The sequence below is a fragment of the Anomaloglossus baeobatrachus genome, chromosome 1 (assembly GCF_048569485.1).
Source record: "Anomaloglossus baeobatrachus isolate aAnoBae1 chromosome 1, aAnoBae1.hap1, whole genome shotgun sequence".
Lineage (NCBI taxonomy): Eukaryota > Metazoa > Chordata > Amphibia > Anura > Aromobatidae > Anomaloglossus > Anomaloglossus baeobatrachus.
Window position 1 is genome coordinate 815,490,458 of NC_134353.1, and position 14,278 is coordinate 815,504,735.

At 42.4% G+C, this 14,278-nt stretch overlaps 1 long non-coding RNA gene across 1 annotated transcript; it reads right to left on the bottom strand.

Moving 5' to 3' along the window:
- Positions 1-1,748: 1,748 nt before the first annotated feature.
- On the bottom strand, positions 1,749-3,073 carry LOC142300733 (uncharacterized). Its single transcript, XR_012752678.1, has 3 exons — positions 2,894-3,073; positions 2,038-2,188; positions 1,749-1,910 (listed from the first exon to the last, which is right to left on the bottom strand). It is a non-coding gene; the product is annotated as an uncharacterized LOC142300733 (long non-coding RNA).
- Positions 3,074-14,278: the final 11,205 nt, after the last annotated feature.

The window sequence follows — 14,278 nt, forward strand, 5'->3', positions numbered from 1 at the left end:
GCTTACTTGTATTAAAGTGAAAATGCGTTAATCACCAACTGACATTTCTGTTAACAACATGGATTTCTGAATGTTGTATGTATGTGTTTGTACATTTCTGTGTTAGTATCATGATTTTTTGTTTGTTTAAAGTTACAAAATTAATAATGTTAATCGTCTATGGAAAAAATGCAATATTATATATAAATTAAAAAAAAAAACAGAATATTTATTTTGAAAACATTTTTTTTTATTAATAATATGCCTATTATTCCAAAAAGTAATGATGTTCTTTTTTAGTTTAAAAAAAAAAATGAATTTCTTGCTCATCTTCTGGAAACTTTAACAAAATTAACATTTGTTTTTTTTCTTTAAACATTTTTCATATACTTTACTTAAAATAGTACACTTGCAAAAATTTTTGCATTGCTTACAATGTTGTGAAATTTTCGACCAATTATGTTGGTCTCATGTTGGACATTTACATAGACATAATAATTGTAAACTTTGTTTTGAGAATATAAGAACTCATCTACCCATCAAATTGGTTGGGTACAAATGTGTTCATAAAAAATTAAACATATCCATGGCATAAAACATATATGTCATCCAGCACAAAATATAATCACACATGCCTTTTTTTGTATTTTTAAGACTCTGAGTTTAAACATTTTTGGCAAACCCTATTTTTTTTTTTTTGGGCCATTCATCATATTTGTTGGTTGAATGTAAAGATTAACAAAAATGTGTATCATAAGTCTACAAGATCTTCTAGGGAAGTAACCTGAGTGTTGCTGAGTATGTTGTTTTGGGTGGCCTCAGAAATAGTATTTTCAGGAATGGAAGCAGTTGTTTGCTGAACAACATTCCTATTACTAACTACAGTAGTGTGTGGAACAGTCTGTTGCATGCTTGTTTGGCCCAACACATTGCCTGTTGTTGAGTACACCTGTGGGTCTACATGGGTAAGTGGGTATTGTGTGTGTGTATGTTGTTGACCTTGAGGATAGTTGACTGATGTTTGTAAGTGTGGTGTAGGTAACATAGTTGAGATTGGATAATGAGGCATCATGAATGATTGTGGGTATGTTGAACCAGGAAACAAGTTAGGTAAAGCACCAATATTTGTGGGTTGAGTAAAGTAACTAGTACTTGGAGTGGGTTGTAAATTCATATAGTTTATGGGTTGCTGTGAGGTTGCACTTTGTACAGTGCTTAAGGCGCCAGTATTGATTGAAACATACCCTTGTCTAATTGGTGTTGGGAATACCGTACTTGAAGCAATAGAAGGTTGACCAGATTGTTGTAATACTGGATTAGTGACAATTACTGTTGCCATTGTTGTTTGTGTTGAAATGGTATTTTGATTGTCTGTTGTGTTTGGGACTGTATGTTGTTGCATAATGGTACGCCAATTTTCTATGGCCTCATAAACTCTCACTGGTTCCTGTTCTGCCTGACTAGCTGAAAGTAGGGTCAGCATAGCAGCACGTACACGTTCCTGCCTATCGGATGCAATTTTGGTTAAGCTAGTAGATAAAGACCGACAAAAACGCTCGGCATCTGTTTCTGGAATTAAAGTGTTCATTATGTGAATAATGCGTGTGTCAATTATTTCCGGTAAGGATCTCATTTCCTCAGGTCTGCGGATTCTTCTTGCACGGAGAGGTTGTGGTGCAAAACGTGGAAGGACATTTGTTTGTGTTGATTGGGTTGGTGGTGTGGTGGTTTGTTGTGTTGATGAGCCTTGGGTGTTGGTTTGGGCACTCTCTGTCCCACCATCATGTGATTCAGTTGCTGCTGCTGCATCTTGTTGAATCTCTTGATTTTCACTGTCTTCTCTGCCAGGTTCTTGTTCTGATGCTGAGGTCGCTGTAGCAGAGGGACCAGCTGTTGGTTGTTCATCAGAATCGTCTAGATTATCCTCCGTTCTATATTAAATTAGATAACATATTACAATCATAACATTTATATTTTTAAAATTAACTTCTGAAAATAAATGAATTTTAAAGAAAAATTATTGTTAAAAAAAAAAGAAATATATAACAAAAAACTTACTGTGTTACTTCTAAGATGGGTGCTAGGAAGCTTATTTGTTCATAGTAAACATATCTGCGTTTGCGGCCTTGGCTGGATGATGATGGTATAGGGTTGTACTCCCTTCGGTACTGATCACGTGCTGAACGCCAACGCCTTTTTACCAAGTCAACTGTTGAATTTAACAAAATATGTCACTTGCAACATTCAGCAGAATTCTGCACACATTAATGATAATAATGTTTGCTAAATGTAATATACAATTTTAAATATTAAAGGTGGACAAATACATTAGAGGAAAATTCATTATTTTATATATTCTTCACTAAAAAGCATTTTTATACATTCGCACATAACAAAATAATATTTCTCAGAAATTATCTTGGAAGTAATTGTGATATAGATTTTAAAAAGGTTTGTTTTTTTATTAACAAGAAAAATGTTAAAAAAAAAAAAGAGAAATATTATTGTATTAATTTAGGTCATGATATTGAAATGTTATTAAAAAAAAAAAAAGAAAACAAAATTAACCAAACATGATTAGAAATTGGGATACAAAAATTAGACTAATAAAACATAGAATTGAAATTCACATGACAGTTTTATCTGTTAATTAATTAACTTCATGAACAATTCAAAATCATATTACAAATTAAAGATTACTTTGAATTTTTGAACATTAGAAATGTTAGGTAACCTTTTTTAAAATTTAACATTAACTCAATAAATAGATTAATACATATAACAATTCTTCACAAAGTTAATTTTAATAAAAAACAACATTACAATAACAAAACATTCACAGTTTGAAATTATAAAAAAAAATATAAAATATATATTCAAAAAAACCCTCTATAAAAATAATATTAAAACTTACCATATTTAGCACGCTTTGAAGGCGAACATCTATCCCATGCATTATTGGGGTACACTTCCTCAGCAACTTGAAGCCAATGGCGGTCAACTGTCAGTCTGTCATGGTAACCATCAACACGTGTATCCCATAATGGTGGGTGAGTCTCGACAGCTGATATCAGTTTCTCCGTGTCCACCCGTGGAGCCATAATTATATTTGGAAGCAGAAATTGTGCTCAAAAAAGTTCTTTCACTACACAGAACTACAACTGCTTACTTGCTCACTCCTTCTGCAAATGCAAAGTAAGTTTTGAGCAAAAAAAATATGTTAGCTACGCCACCTGAAAGTATTTGAAATTGTAACAACTTTGAATTTTAAAACACGGACACGGACCACACGGATAGCATACGGAGGCCATCCGTATCACGTACGTGCAAACACGGACCCATAGGATTTAATGGATCCGTGAGGACGTTATGCCGGGGGAAAACGGACATGTCAGCGCTTTTTCGGCACGGTCAAACGTAGGCACGGAACGGACACACGCTCCGTGCCAAAACACTGACGTGAGGCTATTTATATTAAAAGGACTGTGTCAACATAAGCACGTGTCTCCGGTACGTGTAAAAAATGCCAAACACGTACCGGAGGCACGGATGTGTGGCGCTAGCCTAAGAAGCGGTGATGTTTTGTGCGACATGCTGGTGTAGCGTGGGCACGCCTTTGTTGGAGAAGGAGTGGCGACGGGGCATCAGCTCTTGGGGCACTGCAATGGGCATAAGGTCTCAAAAATCCTCTGTTAAAAAGGTTGGAAAGGCAGCATTTCGGTAGCCAACAGTTTGCAGATGCTGAAAGTCAACCTCTAAGCCATGTCATGCCCTTCTAAAAGCATGTAAAACACAGCAAGGGGACTCCAAACACAGTCTCCCTTGTTTCCAAAAATTGGGCCACAAACACCCCCATTTTCAAGATGAAAAAGATGCTTTGCATGAAGCACTCTCAAAAATACACGTGCCTTTCACCTCCCCTGGATGACCAGGGGAAGAAAAGTCCTCTGAGAGCCATGACTTGTTCCTCTTGGTTCTTTTTTCAAAAGATAGGGGACTCCAACCACAGTCTCCCTCGTTTCCACTAATTGAGCCACACACACACCCCACTTGACTGGCATCAGTTGACCCCCATTTTGAAGATGAAGAAGATGCTTTGCATGAAGCACTCTCAAAAATACACGTGCCATTCGCCTCCCCTGGATGACCCAGGGGAAGAAAAGTCCTCTGAGAGCCATGACTTCCTCATCTTGGTGAACGTTAGTATGTCCACATTGTCAGTGGAGAGACGCGTGTGCTTAACTGTCAGCACACCCCCAGCAGCACTGAGGACACGTTCCAAGAGATCGCTGGCTGCGGGACACGACAAGATCCCCAAGGCGTACGTGGTGAGCTCAGGCAATTTATCCAGATTGGAAGCCTAAAATGAGCAGGGCTCAAGTTGCACAGTAATGGCATTGATGTTCCCTTGCATATACTCATATATCTGTGTCTCCTCCTCTTTTTCCTGCTGTTTAGTTTTCGCATGAGTATTTGTCCTTGTCACTTTCCCATGTGTTTGTGTTGTCTTGGGAGTTGTTTGGCACCTTTTGGACAACTTTGAGGGTGTTTTCCAGGTGTTTTTATGTGTTTGTGATTGCCTCCCATTGTTTCCTATGGGGTTCGAGAGTTCGACAAACGGTTTGACGAACGGCTCGTCGAACGGGGCACCGTTTGACGAACCAAACCGAACTCGAACTCCAGGGGGGTGGCTCGTCTCTAATTATGAAATCGTCTATGGAATCTGAAAAAAAATGGTATTTTAAAGAGTGAAATTGAATTATATCAATACAGAGAAATGATAGGGCGCCAAAAACTCCTATGGATTCTATATTATGACTATCTAGCTAGTCAAATCATCAACTCCCTCAAGCTCCAACAATTTTGACTATTTTGCATTTTCAGTCATTTTTAAAATGAAACTTTCATACAAAGTAAACTGTTCCCCCGCAAAGTTTACTGTTTTACTTCCCAGCAGGGTTGTTTGGAGCCTCCTCTGAATCTGCAGAAACCCGGCTTCCCATCTAGAAATGTTCTCTTTCCACATGCCTTCCCTCTTTTATTAACAGTCACCTGCTGGTTATGATGTTGTCAACAATGTGACTTTCCACTAATTTATTTAACACTGCGATCTTTAAAGCTCATCTTGTTTGGCCTTGAAACAAATTCCTAATTAATAGTGCACAAGCTTACATATACATTGCAGGCTCTGAATCATTTTGATAATTATTGAGTAATTCAGTTCCAGATCATAGCAGTATTTCTGGCAGATGAAGAAGGGGTTGCGTTTTATACTAATATACCAAGTATTTTGTAGTCTTTATAACAATATTTTAAGAAAATAGAAAAGGCTGTTTGTTAGTGGACTGTTAGTCTGCAGCTGCACTTTGACTTGTAGAAATGTCTTGTGGATAAAAATCTCTCTATGACATGTTATAGAGACAAAAAAGGAAGAAAAAACCCAAGTGATTTAAACATTTTTCACTAACTATGAATCATTTTTGCGCTCAAGGCAAAATATGTATTCCCTTACATAATGCTGCAATATAGCAGTGTTAAGGAGAATTCCACAGTTTCGGGAAAGATGTCTCCTTCTTAACATGGAATGTCTGCTAAATCTCAGCTTGAAGGTCACTGAGTGCCAGTGAAGGAGTTCAGACCACACATAAAATATCTGGTATAAACCCCTCTCAGTTGGAGCAGGTGCACAATTGATGTGCTTTATTTTTACAGGCCTTTTATAGAGCAATAATGGGTTAATCTCTTAGTAAAATTCTTAAGTATTCCATTGGTTATATTAAAAACATTTGCAGAAAGCGTGTGATATATGTCCAGTTTTGGAATTTACTCTCCGGCCCTTCCATTGCTCGTGGGGCCATTGTCACGTTGTACCTCAGCCATGGATTCAAACTTTGTAGCCAGTCATCATCATTAACAATCTCTTCATTCTGTTCCCTTATATTAGACATCAGCTGCAAGCTCCATCTTGTTTCTCATATACAAAAAAAAGCTTGGTTATAAAAATGCATATATTAAAAATACTAGCTGTAGTACCCGGGCATTGCCCTGGATAGTAACTGTCTCTCTGTCTCTCTCCCAATCTCTGTCTGTGTGTCGCTTTCTGTCTGTCTCTCTGTCTGTCTCTTTCCTTGTCTGTCTGTGTCTATGTCTCTGTCTGTCTGTTTCTATTTCTCTGTCTGTATTTGTATCAATTTAATCAGTCTATCTATCTCCATCTCTGTATCTGTCTGTCTCTCTCTATGTCTGTTTCTTTGTGTGTGTCCTTCTGTCTCTCTCTTTCCTCGTCTGTCTCTTTCCTCGTCTGTCTCTTTCCCAGTCTGTCTCTTTCCCGGTCTGTCTCTTTCCCGGTCTGTCTCTTTCCAGGTCTGTCTCTTTCCAGGTCTGTCTCTTTGCCCATCTGTCTCTTTCCCCATCTGTCTGTTTCCAGGGCTGTCTCTTTCTAGGTCTGTCTCTTTGCCTGTTTGTCTCTTTCCAGGGCTGTCTCTTTACAGGGCTGTCTCTTTCCAGGTCTGTTAATTTCCCCATCTGTCTCTTTCCCCATCTGTCTCTTTCCCCATCTGTCTCTTTCCTCATCTGTCTCTTTCCTCGTCTGTCTCTTTCCTCGTCTGTCTCTTTCCTTGTCTGTCTCTTTGCCCATCTGTCTGTTTGCCCATCTGTCTCTTTCCCGGTCTGTCTCTTTCCCGGTCTGTCTCTTTCCCGGTCTGTCTCTTTCCAGGTCTGTCTCTTTGCCCATCTGTCTCTTTGCTTGTCTGTCTCTTTCCAGGTCTGTCTCTTTGCCCGGCTGTCTCTTTGCTCATCTGTCTCTTTGCCCATCTGTCTCTTTCCACATCTGTCTCTGTCTGTCTCAATCTCTCTGTCTCTTTCCCTGTCTGTCTCTGTCTGTCTGTCTCTTTCTGTCTCTCTCTATCCATCTCCCCACCGACATCATATTACCTCACACATAAGCTTCTTATACTAACAGTTTATTTTGTTCCTATAGAAACCACTGACAGTTGCTATTAATAGCCTGTGGCTTCCAGCTCCATTTAGTTTAATGGAGGAAGGATTTTTGGAGAGTAACTGTAAAGCGCGGGGTTACATTTTCCCGCCCAAACATAGTCTATGATATTCCCTGAGTCACTTGGAGTGTCTGTGCAAAATTTCGTGATTGTAAAGGCGATGGTACGGATTCCATTAGCGGACATACATACATACACACATACATACACTCAGCTTTATATATTAGATATATATATTCTCACAGTAAAAAGCATATAGAAAAATATATTGTATTCTCACAGCAGCGACACTGCTTAATATTTACAATAGCTGCAAGATCTGTATCACAGCCAAAGTTTCCAGGTAGCCGTACTCTTATGGTCACTAAAATATTAAAACAATCTCTTTCATCTTAATGATTAAAGGGGTTATCCGGCTTATTTTGCTTTTTTTTTGTCATTTCACTACTGGGCTACACTGGCAACTACTTACCTGCGCTGCTGTTGTCGCGGGCGGGGAGGATGCCATCGCTGCTGCGCTCTCGCTAACGCTCGGGTCCGGCGCTGCTGCGGCTGCTGCTGCTTCTCGGTGGCTCGAGCGGTGGGCCGGATCCGGGGATTCGAGCAGCGCTACTCGCCCGTGAGTCAAAGGAGTGGTTGGTTTGGGGAATTTAGTCCTTGACGCCACCCACGGGTCGTGGTGAAGATGGGCACCACCGCTGCTGGTGACGGGGATCCAGGGAGCGATGGTAGGGAGCAGCTGGGATGTTGTTTTCCCCCCCCGTGGGTAGGGGTCAGTGGTCCCGGGGCCCGATGATGTGACGGGGAGGCAGGGTTGGTGAGGTGCAGGGTTGCAGGGACAGCGCGGCGCGGTGCCGGATGGCACGGGTGTACTCACTCAGTAAGAAATGTACAAAGTCCTCGGTAAACCAAACGGCTGGATGGACGGGTCCCGCAGCCGGCTGCTGTGTCTCTCCCCGGACAGGTGATGGCGGCTGTCTTTCCCTGCAACTTGATGTTCTCGTTTGACTATTATGGATTCCCAACGGTAGTCCGCTCCCCGGTGTATGGGTACCGGAGGAGCCCATTTGCCTGCAGGCAGGGGCAGGAGCTTATACCCGCCTTGTAAATGGGCATCACAGCCAATGCCATGTTGCAACCCTGCTGCTGACCAGGTACAGTGTCTCGCAGCCCCCACCCCTCTCATCCTTTCCCACCCCCTCTCCACATTTCGTACTCTCCCTGGCACCCTATGCACTGCTATTGTGCACTGCATGTGCAGGGGTCCTGGAAAAACAGGGGGGTCTCACTCTCTGTCAGGGACACCGTCAGTGCTGTTTGGCCGACGGTGTCCTTTATGATGTATGGGGTCCGGGTACCTGTCACTGCCCTCCCCCCCCGTGCGCTCTCTTATTCCGTGCACTATTTCTCCTCAATATGTGATGAGCCACAGCGTCTGCCACTCCTGGCTTTTGAAATACTGCCGGGAGCAGAGAGCAGAGGTCAGAAGTACTGATCTCTGCATCCGCTCAGCTGGAAGGATGCTGCTCTTATCACAGCACAGGAGGTGGGATGGGGGGATGAAAAGAGTGCACGAGAGGATGGTGCTGGGCAGAATAGTTACAGGGAATGAGTGTTCAGAAGGCAGGGGTGGCCACTGAGGCCAGGTGGTGCCAGCTCTGACTGTGAAGTTTGGCAGTCAAGTAAGTCATGTTTGGTTGAGCTGCAGGTAAATAAAGAGGCTGCAGAGAATAAAGTGATAATTCAAGAGGAACAAAAGTTAGAAAACAAAACAAAAATAATGTAGGAGTATTTTATATGGCAATACAGCACAGATTAGTTTTTGGAGTTTATGTCGGACAACTTCTTTAAGTGACTTACATGTAAATACACTGAACATTCATAGATAGTGTGCTTAAAGTGGATAAGTGATGGCTGTGAAACATTTTGCGAGGCGGTAACTATGGGCGAGGTAGTTGTTTCTTACACCCCGGCATGCTACATGAAATTTGGCATCCTGGCTGAGTGTGTACACTTGTGCTACAAGGGTGTTATGCCATTCCATGCGGAATGATGCCATTGACTTTGGCTGGCCAGGATCAGATGGTGGAAAGTTCAATGAAGGAGACCACTATTCCAAAATAAGCTTTTTACTTGATGATAACCTGGTAGGAAGTATTTGTCACAGATAGCCGGTGTATAACTTCATGAATATTTGTTTCACAACACAGATCATGTTCATACGCAGTTTATTACTTCTCCAAACACAATCTCTTTACTTTTCAAACATAATTTCTTTGCTGCTTCAATACAATCTTGGTTTGTTCAACACAACACATCTCAGTACCACAGTTCAGTTTGAGAGTCAACCTGTGGGTCTGCGTCTTTTCCTTCTTAAAAGGATGACTTTGTCAATATGACTCGTCCTTAGCTTGGCTGCTTCTAACTCTTTGGGAACTCCTGCCAGAGGCACTCTCCTCATCTCACATACTATTCCTTTGGTCCTGGCCCATTACCTCTCTAAATTATAAACTTGGGGTCAGTACTGCTAGGCGTCCTGTACCAGGACCTGTCTCCCCTTGATCACTTTGTCCTTTGGTCAACTCTCATTCTTTTTCTGTATTCAGGATCATGCTATCCTCTACCTTGCTCTCCACCCACGTCATGTGGTTCTGCTGTCTAGTCAAACCAAAGGTTATTATGGTTATTACTACTTCACGTTGGGCCCTATATGCCTCCCTGACAGGTAATTATAACGGTTCCCTCACTCTAGCCCCTCCCATTCTGGGCTAGTCCCAAACATAAACTTTGTCTTCTCCCAATGTATAATTGGCTCATCTAATGGACACGCCACTTCTGGGGAAGCTACGGGCTGCTATTTTTAGGCTGGGAAGGGTTAAATAACTATGAACCTTCCCACCCTGATAATACCACCCTCAGCTGTCTGCATTAGCTTGGCTGGTTATCAATAATAGGGAGGACTTCACACCATTTTTAAAAATGATTTATAGGAACAATTTTAAAAATTGACATGGTATTGCATCTATTTTTGATAACCAGCCAAGATAAAGATGACAGCTGAGGGTTGCAGCTCAATGTCTGTTTTACTTGTGCTGATTATCAAAAATAGGAGGGTGCCCATTTAATTTTTTTTTTTAAATGTATTTTCTAAACACACTTGTTTGCAGGGCAATTGCCACCATTTTGATTCCTTTTTCAGTCTCCTAGCCCTTACTACGACCATTTTACAGTTAATTTACAGGTTCGCTCATCCCCACTGGTCACCACTTCTTAATTTGATGATTCAGTATAATTCGATGATTCAGTATAATTTCCAGTATAATAGGAAATAATGCAATAAATCGACGCACAGGGTTTGCTAGAGCTACAGTGCAACTCCAACTCTAATTTGTAACTTTCCTCAATTACTAATGTACATCTGAGCAGGAGGTAACGGCCCGGCTCACTTGGAATTTCTATCCTCTGAATGCGGCATCTGGCCTTTGGTACTTGAGCGATGAAGTCTGGTTTTCAGTGGTTGGCTTCAAGTACTTGATCTTTTGTGCTTGACCTGTGAAGTCTGGTTCTCGGTGTTTGGTCTTCAGTAGAGATGAGCGAACCAGCCGTGGTTCGGCTCGAGTTCGGTTCGTCGAACGGAGGTCTCGTTCGAGTTCAGTTCGGCGAACATTCGACGAACCGAACTCGAACCAATAGGAAATAATGGGAGGCAATCACAAACACATAAAAACGCATTATAAATGTACACATACAGTTAATAAAAATTGCCATAACACTTACCGGTCCCCGCGATCCCTCCTGCACTCTGTCTCCTGCCGCTATTCCATCCGATGATCGCTGAATCCTCCCAGTAACCAGCACTGCCAGCAGTGATGCAGGACCTATCGTGATGTCAAAATAGCCATGTGACCAGTCACGTGGCTATTATCTCATTGGCTATAGACTGGTCACATGACTATGACGCGTCATGTAGGACCTGTCATTGCACTCTCCGGTACACGGTGCACATTTGTGTATCGCCGTGTACCGGCGACATGCTCTAGCACACGGTCGACTCCCCGTTCCGTTAGGGACCGGCTGCCACAGCCGGTCATTAACGGAGATCACCGTTGCCATAGCAACGCAGTTAGCGGTGACGTCACCGCTAACCGCGGCTCCGGGAATCACATGATCGGAGCCCTGTTGCTATGGTAACGCGTCTGTCAGCGTTACCGCTGTTACCGCTAGCAGCAGTGATCTCTCACGGAGTGAAGGCTGCACGCTGCTTCCCGTGCAGCCTTCACTCCGTGAAGGCTGCACGGGAAGCAGTGTCTTCCCCCATGCAGCAGTGATGTAGCAGAGCTGCATTTGTTGAACGACAAAGACAGAAGACCATGGATCGTGGAGGGCTGACAGGGGGTAATAAAGATGGAGCCTCTAATGTGTCTGTGTATTTATTTCTATTAAAGTATTTTTTCTCTGTGTGGTGTTTTTTTTTAACCCTTTATTGGAGATTCTTAATGGCCGGGTCAAACGTGCCTGACATTAAGAATCTCTGGCTTAATACTGGCTAGTAAAACAAAGCCAGTATTAACTCATGATTACCCAACAAGCCACCCGGCTCCAGAGCTGTTGGAAGAGTTGGATACAGCGCCAGATGATGGCGCTTCTATGAGAGCGTCATTTTCTGGGGCGGCTGCGGACTGAAATTCGCAGCAGAGGCGCCCAGAAACCTCGGGCTAACCTGTGCTGCGGATTCCAATCCCCAGCTGCCTAGTTGTACCTGGCTGGACACAAAAATGGGGCGAAGCCCACGTCATTTGTTTTTTAATTATTTCATGAAATAAGTGAAATAATTAAAAAAAACGGGCTTCCCTATATTTTTGGTTCCCAGCCGGGTACAAATAGGCAACTGGGGGTTGGAGGCAGCCCGTGGCTGCCTGTTGTACCTGGCTAGCATACAAAAATATGGCGAAGCCCACGTCATTTTTTTGGTGGGCAAAAAACTTCTGCATACAGTCCTGGATGGAGTATGCTGAGCCTTGTAGTTCTGCAGCTGCTGTCTGCTCTTCTCCATACAGACAGACAGCAGCTGCAGAACTACAAGGCTCAGCATACTCCATCCAGGACTGTATGCAGAAGTTTTTTGCCCCCTGAAAAAATTATGTGGGCTTCGCCATATTTTTGTATGCTAGCCAGGTACAGCAGGCAGGTACGGCTGCCCCCAACCCCCAGTTACCTATTTGTACCCGGCTGGGAACCAAAAATAAAGGGAAGCCCTTTTTTTATTATTTCATGAATTTCATGAAATAATTAGAAAACAAATGACGTAGGCTTCGCCCCATTTTTGTGTCCAGCCAGGTACAACTAACAAAAACCTATAAAACGTGAGTGACCAAGCCAAATAAAAATATATATAATCTTTATTGAAAATCATTAAAACAAACATGTAGGACAAACAATGATGAGGACACATTCAGTTAACCTCAGGTAAACAGAAATATACAAACAATAAATAGCAAATATGCATACTGGCCGTGTGTCAAAAAGGCATAAGATAGTGCACCAGAAAAAATACTGTCAAGTTTCTTAGGGAGCCGAAAGTCTTTGGGTGGATAAGAAATGTCCCAAAGAACGCCTATGAAATAGGACTATATTAAATGCAAGCTGAACAAAGCTTAGTCCTTCACTAAAGACTAGAAGTATGAGATCCGCATTCCCATTACCGCAACACGTGGCATATATCAAGGAAAGCCAAGAGAGCATATGTCTATGATAATAACAGGATTGTAATCCTATAGGATGTAAGTGTAATGGTTATAAAAACATAGAAAAATCAAGTGGTATAACCACAAAGTGTTTCCCAAATGCCTACAGTCCCAAAAGGGAGGGACAGGATCTCAACCACACATATAGGGATGAAGACAGAAACCGACAAAAAAAAAAAAAAAAAAAAAAAAAAAAAAGTGCCAGAATGACACTGTAGCAACAGGGCTAGACTAAGGAAGTCATGTTCCCAGTGTTATAATGCATGAAGAGGATTATAACAAACAAAGAAGGCGGCATGGCTTACAATACCAACAGTGTTTACACCTTACAAAGGCACAAAACCAGCCATAAAGACCCACCTTAACACTGGGTTATCAGCCCACAATGACACACACCAAAATGATGTTAACCTGAGGGTAGAATACCCCGACACGTGTTTCGCAGAAAAGCTTCTTCCAAGGGGTGCTGATACCAGTCAATACCCAGGTATATATACCCCCATCCATCAGCGTGATGTGTAGCAGCGGCGCTCAATCACAGCTCCACCATTGTGCACATGGGGTCTGGCGTCTGACATCATCATGCCCCGCCCATGTCAGACTCGTCATCACATGGGAGGAGCATGGTGAGGCAGGAAGACACGTCGCCCCACAGCACTGTTTACCTGAGGTTAACTGAATGTGTCCTCATCATTGTTTGTCCTACATGTTTGTTTTAATGATTTTCAATAAAGATTATATATATTTTTATTTGGCTTGGTCACTCACGTTTTATAGGTTTTTGTTATTGAATGAGTGTAGCTATCTTTACCTTTTGGTCATTTAATTGGTTCTCAGGTACAACTAAGCAGCTGGGGATTGGAATACGCAGCACAGGTTGGCCTGAGCTTTCTGGGCCCCACTGCTGCAAATTGCAGTCTGCAGCCGCCTCAGAAAATGGCACTTTCATAGAAGCGCCATCTTCTGGCGCTGTATCCAACTCTTCCAGCACCTGCCTGCTATACCTGGCTAGCATACAAAAATATGGCGAAGCTCACGTCCTTTTTTTGTAGTTTTTTGGCAAAAAAAATAAAAAATGCTTCCCTGGATTTTCCATTGCCAGTGAAGGTAACACCAAGCAGTGGGGGTTAGCAGTAGAGTTGAGCGCGGTTCGTGGTTCGTGGTTCTCCAGTTCGCGGCTCGAGTGATTTTGGGGCATGTTCTAGATCGAACTAGAACTCGAGCTTTTTGCAAAAGCTCGGTAGTTCTAGAAACGTTCGAGAACGGTTCTAGCAGCCAAAAAACAGCTAAATCATAGCTTGGTTTCTGCTGTAATAGTGTAAGTCACTCTGTGAATCAAACTATTATCACATTTCAGTGTATAGTGTGCGTGAACAGCGCCTTCAGATCACTGCTGTTTCTATAATGGCGATCGCCATTTTTTTTTTTTTTTTTTCTTGTCTTCCTTCCCTAAGCGCGCGCGTCTTGTGGGGCGGGCCAGCATGTCAGCCAATCCCAGACACACACACAGCTAAGTGGACTTTGAGCCAGAGAAGCAACGGCATGTGTGATAGGATC